Raw genomic sequence first — 12,558 nt, 5'->3', positions numbered from 1 at the left:
TCCTGTAAAGTTAGTAAGTAATCTAGTTAGAAAATGCGTTTGGTTTTCTTTGTTTTTTTGGCTTGTAAATTCGCTGTGCTGGAGGAAATGTGTATTCCTGTTTTTGTGTCTCTTTGTAACTTAAGGTTTTGTCTAGAGGGATTCTCTATGTTTTAAATCTGGCTGCCTGTAAGAATATCTTCCATTCTGTTCTTACAGAGTTGTTCTCTTATCTTTTTGTTGTTGTTGTTGTTCTAATAAAGTTCTGATGTTTAAAAATCTGATTGGTTTTTTTGGGTCTTAAAAAGGGTTTTATTGGTGCTCATAGTAAGTATGGTTAGTCTACCTTTCATAAGGATCGGATGATGTTGCCTATGTGGAAAGTTTTTCAATACACAGCTTGTAGCTTGATATGGATGATTGCCTGTCCTGAGGTCAGGGGAGCAGTCTTGCTTCCATCTGGCAGAAGGAAAAGTACTCACTGTTTTGGGTCATGGATAAGGTGAAGATCATGGAGGGAGGCCCAGTCTATAAGTCATCCCCATTTTGATCTCACTATCTGTATCCCAAGATGATGTGGTGGTTATTAAAATCTTCAACATAGATATCAGGAAGTAGGAACTTAGGAAGAATATTTAGGGTCAGTCATGGTTAGTTACAGGGCTTGCACTCATTTGTCATTCTGAAATGACCAACTCTCGCAATATAAAAAAAGACTGAATTAGATGGGAGTCATTCCAGGTCAGCACGATTTGCTCTGACATAGCTGGCATATTTCCTAATGAGAGAGTAAATCACAAGATCATAACCTTTGATGTTAAGGTGGCTGGCAGAAAGCGAGTCGACATGTGGAACACAAACAGTAAATGTATTTCAGTAGTAACACTTGTATACGGAAGGCAGCTAGGATTTGTCCCATATATTGTATGGGGAGTGGTAACAGAAACTGACATACTGTGTCACTCTCATAAATCACAGCAAGCTCTATTTATATAATTCCTTGATCTTGAATTTATTTCTATTGGAGGGTATTTTAACCCAGAGGCATACCATACAACGATTCCCTGCAACTTCTCCACTAAAATATAACAAGGTTAAAGCAGCACATCACAAAAACAACAAACAACTGAAACCACTAATCAATCTGTCCTTCTCTCTTGCTCATGTGCGCGCACAAACACCCCTGAAACAGAATGATTTAAGTGTGTATAAAATTGTTGGAGACCTGGAATACCAAAATCCTACTCAGCCCTTTGTGTATGTGTGTTGCGTTATAAATCTCTAAAATGGAGGTTAACAAAAGAGATGCTGACAGTCCATTAATTACAGTTATACTGGTGCTAGTGGTGTCTCTATAATTAAATGTAATTACTATGTATCTCCATCACTGAAAACACTCAATTGTAAATCTGAATTAAACTAAAGGCTCACAAGTCTCTTGACAAATGTTTTGGCTGGCGGCCTTGTTCACTAATCTGAATTCCAAGAGCCCGATTGTCAGTTGCTCTGTTTTTTGCACTTGAAACAGGATGGGTAAGAGGAGATGGCTCTCAGACAACTTTTAATGCCCCATACTTTGGGGCAACCATGCAACTGTCTGGCTCCTTCTGTGGATTACATCAGCCTCAGGGCTGCTCAGATTTACTCTCTGCTTTCCAGGGGTCCTGGGAAGCAGACAATAGTAGTATGCTATTAGAACTACCAGTAGTAGTGAGTTCTGAGTACAATCCCTCCATACATCCAGCCCCAAATATGTCTTTGTTTTCGTAATGGACCACTCAGTGTACCAGAAACACTCTTTATTTACAGGATGGCAGACTTAGAAGACGCTGCTTTATTCAACTATATACAGAGTGTGTGTGTGTGGGGGGGACATACAGTAACTAAAACAAGATGTAAGGGAGAAGTAAAGCAGGGATCCCCAACCCATAATACTCTGAGTAATCCAGTTAACTCCTCAATGATCACTACAGGTTGGGTTTTTTCATAAATTTCTGAATACAGGGTCTTATAATGGAAATTGTTGGGCAACATTAACTATAGACATCTCTGCCAGCTCTGCTTCTAATAAGAATAATTAAGGAGTGACCTTGTAGAGGGGCCTAAGAGTGATAAATTTTCGAAAAAGAATTCCCCTGCTGTTGGTACAAACTATTGCACAGGTGTAAAAACAGCAACAACAAAAACCCTGTTTTTCTGATATCTGAAATAAATATATGCCTCAAGGATAAACCATCTCTGGCAGAGATAGTTTAGCAATACCAATAGTAGAGAAACCATCCCAAACCTCCCTTCAAATCAATGGGATACCTTTTTAAAAGTTTGTACCTCATCCCTAACTGTGCTGATCAGTTACAGACATTTTTAAGGTCAGGTATTTTATCAGGCCTTTCTAAAATAAATGACAGTTCATGTAAATATAAGTTATTGCACAAAAGTACATTTACATATGAATATTACAGTAATTATAGGTGCTGGAATGAAATGTAAGTCAGACCCCTTATTGAAATTTAAGATGCTTAACAAGAGGTTTAGGAATATTTGTATAATTGTGTTTGTATTGCTTGTTGAGTTTAATTCTGATTTTCCCCCTCATTAATTCAGAAAGTCACAGGTATTCTTAAGAAAATTACCACCAATTTAGATTTTAAAATGTTAGGGAAAAAATGTGGAGGGAATACATTAGGAAAAAAATCTCTCTGTGTTGCAGAAGACAATATGAATCTCAGAAAAAGAAAAGCATTTGTACTTCACAATAGAAACCAGGTATAAGTGTCTAATATGCCATCTAAGGTTTGGAAGGGAGGTTAAGGGGTTGATCCATTTTAAAGAAGGATTACCTTTAAAGAAACAGGGTCATTCTTAGCTAGTGTAAGTTGGCATAGCTCCAGTGAATCCATAGAGCCACACTGAATTAGACCAGTTGAGGATGCGGCTTACTAAATCTTCAGCACGTGAAGGAACAGCATTTGGGTCTCTTACACTGACAGAAGTGAAGATAAGAGCATATTTTAAGTTTATAGCTCACTACTGCTTTGATATTCATTCTGGCAGTTCTCAGGAAATTAATACTCAGTGTGTAGGGTCACAATCCCATATTGACAAGGAAAAGAGCATAACAAATCCACATTCTGCAGACAAAAGAGACAATTGCTAGAAATATTTTACATGCACACATCTGCAGAGCAGAGATCGGAACTTCGCCCTTCAAAGAAACAAGCCCTGTCACTTGCAATAAAGGAGTCCTCCTCTAGTTAACAGTAGCAGTGGGCACATTATTCTGCCTGTGGGCCAATCATTAGAAGGTGACATTTCTCAAAAGATGCATTTTTACAGATCTGTTATATTTTTCTGTTTTATGATGATTCTGTGGACCAGGCTTATGCCAGATAAGTGTCAAGTGTGGGTTGCTGCAAAATATAGTTCTAAATAATTGCACATTTGGGTTCTGATCATGTAAGTTTATATGTATGGGGGCACCTGTGCAGAGCCCCATAATGGGCTCTCAGAAATACACTTAGAAGGGAAAAGGAAGACTATTAATGTGGTTCTGTACAAGCACAGCATTAGATGAGTTTGCAGGACAGAGGCCTCATTCCTTTTCAACTTCTGACATGTTTAAACCTAATATGCAAATACTCACTGATAGTAGAACAATCTGTAAAAGCCTCTGTCAGTCCAGCAAACTGCAGCATGATGTTATTTTCATGACAACCACAGAGCCAACTAATTCTTAATGTAATTAAAATACATCTTTTCTTATGTAGCACCAATAATGTGATTGGTGGCCCCTATAATGAAAAAGCATTATAAGATAAAGTAGTTAAAAGCAACATTCACTGTCATCCCCCTGACACTATTTCCTCTGCTGCTTCTGCATTTCTTCTTCCCATTTCAATGGATGCAAAGAGCGAGGACATATGAGAAACAGAAATAACAGTTATTTCTGTCACTGCTGGGATCTAGATGTGTTCAAACTAAATGGAAGCTGTCTGGTTTTTGAAGATGCAATGCCTCAGGTATTTTACATTCCTGACATCAGTATTTGTTTGTATATTTATTACCTCGATGTGTTCTGCAGAGTTCTGCATTTCACTTACCAATACCCCGTAGCAGGGATCTGTAGTGAGGAAAATCAAGATTCTTGGCATCATGTCCTTGATCCCTGAAGGTCATTGGAACAGACTGAATGATACACCCCTAATGACTTCAAGGTTGCTTTAGCTGCAGGATAGAACAGAAAGTTATGCATATATAGACAATGCAATACATTTACTTCTTCCTGAATAAGTAATGAAATCATGCCCTCTCCTGTCTGCTGGGCAGGGAAGCCCAGGGCATTGTTTGTGATTTAAGGACATTTGTTGTTGCTCTCAGATACGTAGGGTCAGGGGAAGAATGAATCTTTACATCACCACATTGTTAATCAGTAAAGTACTGTACAGTTGCACAGAGAGAAGCCTCCATTAAAAAGTTAGTACTTACCAACCAACAGCTTGCAAAATAACTCATGGTAGGTGTATATCTGAGGGCCAGATTTACCTTTATACTTTACTCATCAGCTGGTTGATCCTTCCCTTTTTCTAGGGTCTAATTGGCACTGTGAAGTGAATGATAGGTTTGTTGTTGTTTTTTTGCTTTTGACTTCAATGGAAACAAGATTGAGCACCAATCCTTTCTCAATGGCTTCATCTTGTTGCTATGCCCAGACAAATGGAATGCCTAAGCCATTGTGAATTTGGAAAGTATGCTCAGTTCAATTGTACAACCAATAAAACCTTCCACATCAGCTAGAATATAGGAATGAATGTATTAGAAGGTATCAGAGGAGATATGTGTGATGAAATCTGTCCTTTTGATTAGGTGAGTGTGCCCTCTTTTTATTACACATCATCTTATGAAACCCTTCGATACATCAGGATATCTAGAGAGAAGTCATCACCAAGCTTATTTCTTTCCCATTTTGTGCTAACTGAGATATTTCATGTTGGATATGGATCTCACATCACTGATTCATGCCTTTGTCATCTCCAGTTTAGATGATTGTTATGCAGTCCATGTGTGGCTACTTCAGAAGTCCACTCATAAACATTTGCTAATACAGTTTGCTGTTGCCCTCTTACAGAGCTGAACTTTTGAGAGACCAAATTAAACTTGTGCTGAATAAATGGCACTGGCTTCCTGTGCATTGCCAGGTGTTTGTTTATGGTGTTGATTTGAAAGTATAAAGCCTTTACCTTATGGGTCCTGTATATCTCAAAGACAGTCTCCTGTTGTACCACTGCATTAGAGATCAGCTGGGTTCTGTACATCTCAGACAGGGGACCTCTCAATCTCTAGATTTGCACCCGGGACTGGCATTCTCAGTGAAGGGAATTTACTTCACCCTGAGTTTTGGAGACCCGCTTTCTCTTCCAGAGTGTGAATTTACTGAGATCTTCAGAATGCTTACAAAGCTTATGTCTCTATTTACCCACAGTTTGGGAGATGAGCTGAGTTGAGAAGGTCTCTTCATTTTGAAGGCCAAGGGAGTATTTTAGTGTTTTAGTTGTTACTGTATAAAGGTACATTGTATATGTGTGTTTTTAAACATTGTTCATGTATCTACAAGTTTGTGACTCGCATGCTGAATAAATCAAAACCACAAATAATTATATAATGGAACAGACCACTAGTCCGACTAATTCAATATTCTCCTTATTGCGTGCTTATGTAAGTGGTGAGTATCAGTGTGGGGACATGACCTGGCCAGGATATCAGTTTATTCCCTGAAACATGATGTTAATATAACTTTTTTCTTATTTTATCCTTGCTAAAATAATTGTAGAAATTATCTTTAAAAGACTGAACTATATTTTCACAGTGACCTCAGTCCATCCTCTTAACTTCTGGCCACATTTTATCCACAAATATATCCAAGTGATAGAAATGGGCCCAGAGCAAAACTCCTCATCCAAACACCAAACTCTTAGTGCTGAAAGCTGAATCAAGCTCCAAATCTGAAACTTTCAAATTACCCCATTTGTTTATAATTGACCAAACCAAAACCTTAGATCCATACAACCTCAAAGTTTGGAGTGTAAAATTGGATACAAAGACCCACCTTTTAAAAAAAAAATATGTTGAACATACAATGTGAGTATATAGATGATTGAAGCCATTTTGAAATTTTGGTCCTACTCTGAATGATTAAGAACTGCATTACTCTTTTGAGAGTAGGTGTTGATGTAGAACTCTCTCAGGAACTAGCTTAACTCTTACACCATATTAAATTGCTTTTACATTTGAACCCATACGGTATGTAATCTATACAATGTTTTCTTTCTCTCTCATTGATGAGACAAAAATGGTTTTAATGAAAAGAAGGGAAGTATCTGATTATTAAGTAAAAACTGGAAAACCCACTTCATCTTGATTTTAAATATAGTTTAAAATTGTATATACACACAGATAATTAATGCTATTCTTAATTCTAGTGTGGATTATGAGTTTCTGAAGTATGTCATGCTATATGTACTAAAGTATGAAATTAATAGAAATCTTGACATATGTGTCTGCCATTATCCTGAAATAATCCATTAGACAACAAATGGTGCATATGTTGAAAGGCTCAACGTGCATTATGATTTAAATTAACTTTTAAACAAGAAATAAAACATACTATTATGAGTCCTTTTAAACTTTAATTTACTTGATAGACAAGATCTTTTATTAAACATTAAGGCTTTGTTTTTCTTTGCATTGTGAGAATGTTGAACTCTTCCATGTTGCACATGTAATGATGTAATTCTTTATAGTGATTCATTTCAGTAACTTCATGTACATCAAGTAATAGATCTTTTTGAAATGGGGGAATTTTGAAAACACCTGCTGCATAAGTAAGCTGTTTTTTTCTCTTTAATCCTATCTATTTCTAAATTAACCAGGTTTTATGCAAACCCATGGAAGATGAATTAAAAGGAAAAGGGAGATTATATACTGAGCAAAAATTAGGGCAGCAAGGTACAAAAAAAATTTGTTTTTTAATTATTTTCTGTAACATCACATAATGAATAAACTCTTCATAGACAATTCACTAGATTTTCCAGCCTTATTGTTCCTTTTACCATAGTTTTGTTTTGTGTATGTGTGCATGAACTATTTAGATATAGTATGTAGGCCACACTGTCAAGGGGGGTTAAAAGAAAGTCATTTTGAAATTGTCAATTAAATAAAAAATGTTAATCAGTTTCAGGGCCTGGATCTGTCCCTGAGTCATCTTACTATTTTTTGTAGGTTTTACCCTCCTTTTCTAAACCATCATTTTTCCTCTGTCACTGTGTGCCCTCCCCGCCAAAGAGCAGGGATACCCACAAGTAGCAGGGACAACCATGAAACTGACTGTACAAAAAGTGCTGTCAAATGCACAAATTAAACAAACTGAAAATAGAGAAAAATCTTTTGGTTATAAATTTGGTTACTTGTAACAATACAAGCTTAAAAAAAATTAGAAGTGTTGATTTGTAAATTGACTATGTCCCTCTGAAAAAAAACCCTACATTTTATTAGCTTGTGTTTTTATATAGCCAAAGAAAACTCTTTGCATTCCCAAGGCACTTACAGATTTAATAAGAAATTGTGTGCTTGAATAAGCATTGCCAAAAAATCATTTAAAGGTCTTGAGGTTCTATTTTTTTTTATTTTTGAATAAGACATTCAATGCATACATTCATTTCTCTTTTTTAACAAATTAAAAAAAGTCCGACAATCTGTGACAGATTTGGAGCTACCTTCTACTAATTTATGAATACTGTATGTTGTCTTGGTTACTGGAATGTTTACTGTATGCATATATTGGCTTACCTCAATAGGTGTCTGTCTGGAAAAAAAAAACATCAAGAAGGAAAAGAGTGGTCCAAGATAGCCACTTCTCAGGAAACACCCGAGGGACAATGCCAGATTTATTATCTTAGATGTTGCCTCTGTCTCCAGCCGACTTACAAAACTGGATTTGATCAGAACAGGAACAGGCCCCAAAACACAGAAAAACAAAGGATCTACAGTGGGGTTTAAAAAGGGATACTCTCTCAAGAGAGAAGTAGTAGCTGTTTGAGGGAGCCAGACTAAGAATCCAATCACCCCAGAAGGTTTCTGAGGAACTAGGTTTGCCTAGGTCATCATAACAGGATGGTAGGACTGAGGAAGGATAGACATGCATCTGGACTGTTTGTTTTTAAAATCCTGTTTTTGTTTAATGTTTTTTTCTAAAATAAACAATATTTTGTTTTTATAAGCCTGTCTGATCACTGAATACCACTGATCACAGAGTCCTGAAGGGAAAAACTCAGTTGTACCTGCAAGGTAACAGTTCATACCCAGGTACTACAGCTCAGGGCCCTGTCTATGAGTGGGAGAACTGAGAAATTCTTCCCTCAGGTTAGGTAAAGGTCTGAAGCCTAACACCTGAGGGGATGGACTCAGACAGACTAGAAGGGGGGGGGAGGAGGTGCGAAAGAAGTAACTTTTTTATGATTAAAAGTAGCAATGTTTAAAATTTATCAGTTGCACTCCACAGGGGCTCATGATTACATTTCCTTTGGTCTCAATTTAGATGGTTCCAGCCACCTCAAATTTTGCTTTGAGTTTTAGCTTCAGTGACTTCAAAATATCAAGTTGTCAATTTCCCCCTGGTTTGATTCAGTATTTTAGTGAAAAACTATAAATCAGCCCAGGTTCTCTGAAGACTGGCTATGGAGTCATCTGGAGTAACTCCAGATGCACACCAAGTCCATTACATTAGTTGACCCTCTGTGCAAATGCAACATGCTGGGCGAGTGACGTGTTGAACCTTGGTTACTGGGAGCCTTTGATTACTGTACTGTTATCCAGTAGTAAGATAAACAAGCAGCTTTAATCAAGACATCTGCTTTTAGTAGACTCTACCCAATGTGCTGGGGTCAGGTGGAAAACATAGGATGGATTCTCTATTTTTGTTGCCTCTCACTCCTGATGAGAACATCTGAAGGGACTTTTCCACACAAGTCTCCACCTGAGGTACTGGAGCCACTGATTTATGGATGTTTTCTTTTCAATCTCTTAAAAAGAGTTACTGCTTCAAGCCAAGCAGGTCTTGGGTATAAATCTGGTTCCATGTGATGGTGCTTTTAACTGAAGAAATGTGACCTAATTGAGTATTGAAGACTCTGGAACTCTGTACTTGTGGGATCTGTTCTAAGTGCTTTACTTTTTGACCTTGGGCAAGTCAAGTAACATCTCTGTGCCTTTGCTTCCCCAAACACTTATCTACTTCACAGAGGTCTCTGATGCTTAAGTCATTCTTTGTGAAGTGCTCTGATGCTGTCAGATGAAAGGTGTTAGATGAGAAATTTATGAAGTATTATTACTGACTACATTTCATAGTGAAATAACATGGTTAAGAGGGGATAATGATAATTTTAATGTGGTATCCTGTTTCATATCAATACTTCCACTAGCTAGTTTAATATGATCTGAAAACCATTTAATTTTCATGACAAAATCCTGTTTGCAAAACTTTTTGAGTAGAAATGTAATCAATTAGCCAATTCTTTTACATTGTATGTGAAATACTGTCCATTCAGAAATCAGGTATTTGACTATTCATTATTTGTTTTACTGTAGTGCCTAGGAGTCTGAGTCGTAGATCAGGATCCCATTGTGCCATGAGCTGTACAAACACAGAGCCAAAAGATGCTCTTTAGGGCAGGGACCCTGTAATCTAAGTACAGCACATTATAGTTCAATTGGCATCATTATAAACTTATGGCCCTATCCCGGTGTTTGACTGAGCTATGTTTGGCAAACAACCCTAAATGTTGGAGACAAAAAGGAGTTTTAAGCCACCTTTCTGATCCACTCCCCTGTCGTTGGCTTGTCTGTGGGCCAAACCATACATAAGCTAACTCAGTTGTTATGCTGACTAGAACGGCTCACTGTGAACCACTTTCCTGTCCAAAGATCACACTCATCCACTGAGCAATGCCACTATGCTTGGTGATGGAGACTACCACGCGAGATTTATGCCACCTCGGTTTTACCTACTGCACCTGGAAAATTCCTAGATGCTTTATTATAGCAGTTCTCTGTCCCCTTTGTGCTACCCCATGGACTGGAATCCCTTCGCCAAATAACTGTATTATTATAGTATTGTAACCAAACCCACTGCATGGAGTTGCTGTGAATGTTCGGAAGCACGGCAAATAAAAAGAATCAAAACTCAGTTTTCTTAAAATCTCATATCTTTAAGCCAATTTCATGATTCTTTTTGGTCCTGGCTCATGATTTTTGAATGTGTAAGACTGGCAACACAGAGGAATGTTCATCATGCTCACTTTGTAAAAATGTGTAAGAACTTTTGGGATGACTGGTTGTTGTTGTTTCTTTGAACACTGAAAAGCAGTATGGAAATGCTCTTGTTCAGCTTAACTTGTGCACTGTAGTCCATGAATCATAGAATCATAGAATATCAGGGTTGGAAGGGACCTCAGGAGGTCATCTAGTCCAACCCCCTGCTCAAAGCAGGACTGATCCCCAATTAAATCATCCCAGCCAGGGCTTTGTCAAGCCTGACCTTAAAAACTTTTAAGGAAGGAGATTCCACCACCTCCCTAGGTAACGCATTCCAGTGCTTCACAACCCTCCTAGTGAAAAAGATTTTCCTAATATCCAACCTAAATCTCCCCCACTGCAACTTGAGACCATTACTCCTTGTTCTGTCATCTGCTACCACTGAGAACAGTCTAGGGGAAGTGGACTATGGATCTTAACACAAAGCTGGATGCAAGGCAAAGCTAATTTGGTCCCAGAATTTGGTCCCTCCTGTAGCTTTGAACAAGTTGTGTTACAAATTATATCCTGAATTACATACATACTTACATATTCTCTTCATGCAAAGTCCCATAGAATCACCTCAAAATGAACAGTAAATACAGTATACAGCATTCATTGGCCAGTAATCTTCCTTCACATTTCTTTGGCCTTCACACAGCCTTGAGAAGCGCCCCATATTGTAACCAATCCAGTCAGCCACATTATCGAACCACACTTGCCACGGGCACCCCTGCCCTGGTACCAGTCTCTGCAAAACTTTCTCCATTCATCCATCCTACATGTCCCACAAACTTCAGCTTTCTTCATCTTATTGTCTTGTTGATACCAGGTATCATCAGTTTTGCTGTAGATTGGGATGTTTACCTCCTTGTTAGTCATAACCCAAGGTATAGCTAAAGTGCAGCAATCGCCTGAAGGCCGAAAGCCTCTTAATGTCCTGTTTCCTTAGCATCCATGTTTCACTAGCTAGATGCTGAAGACAAGAGACTACAAGAATTTCATTTTACCCTTCATGGTAATAACTTTTGTTTCTCCGAACATGGCTGAGTGTTGCTAGAACTGCAGTCACGAATTCAACAGAAACTTCCAACATCATAGGACAACATTTTAGCCTTAAATCAAATTGTAAGTTGACAAGTAGCATTCTTGTTACTTTGCATATCTATAAATTTCTATTATCAAACATAGAAATGTTTGTTGTTGGTTTGTTTGTGTTTTGGGGAAATCAACGTTTATTGGCATTTATGGATAAAAATCTAATCCTTTCAAGCCTACCTACCTCAAGGAAACCAACTGCTTTGTTCTCGCCCACAAACACTGAAGCCGTTGTGCTTCCATAGAGATGTTGTATCGGCCTTGTTACATTTACACCGACTCTGACCAGCCAACTAAAGGAATGTCCAAACATATTTTGTGCCATATGCTGTCAAACACCTTAGCAAAATCTGTAAAAACATAGACCACCTTCCCAGAATTCTCCAGCATGTTCATGCATAAATCACGTAGATAGATTTTCTGCACTGTGCTTATTTTGGGTCAAAACCACTTGTTCTTCATCCAGAAAGTTCACTCTCTTACACAATTCTTTTCAGAATGATGTGCAGCAGTATTTTCTAGGATGTGTCAATAATAAAATTGTGCAGTAATATCCACAACCAGCCAGATCTCCCATGTTATTAACAGAAATTATCAGGAACTGTCCAAGTCTTGGGCCATCTTCCAGACTCCCCAGTCACACTGATAGCCTTGCAATATGTCTGGATGAATGGCTCTCCACTACTTTTAATTAGTTCTGCTTGTATGTTATCCTCTCTAGGGGGTTTATTGCTTTTCAGTGTCACACTACATCCTCAACTTCTTCGATCATAAGAGGAAGTTCATCTGGATGAATCAAGCTGCTTGCATAAATTTTCTCTGCCTTCACTTCCAGCTTAGAATTAACTGTGCTCGTATTATGCAGTTCTTTGCAATAGTTACCCCAAGTGTTGAGTGAAATAATATTTTTCCTTCCATGGAAATCTTTCAGAGGACTCTTCATGGTTTGGTAGGCATTCCTAGTGGCATTTGCTGCAAGAGTTGCATATATTGATGCACTGTTGTTCAAGCCAGTCTTCCATAGCCACTTTAATCTGTGCATCTATTTCTCACATCATATAGGAATATTTCTCTCTTGCAGTTTCATCCATCTTCCTTTGAGCTTTTCGCTTCCTTCACAACTCGCACAACTTGATC

The sequence above is a fragment of the Lepidochelys olivacea genome (assembly GCF_965140295.1).
Source record: "Lepidochelys olivacea isolate rLepOli2 genome assembly, chromosome: 6".
Classification (NCBI taxonomy): Eukaryota; Metazoa; Chordata; order Testudines; family Cheloniidae; genus Lepidochelys; species Lepidochelys olivacea.
This window is presented reverse-complemented; position numbering follows the sequence as displayed.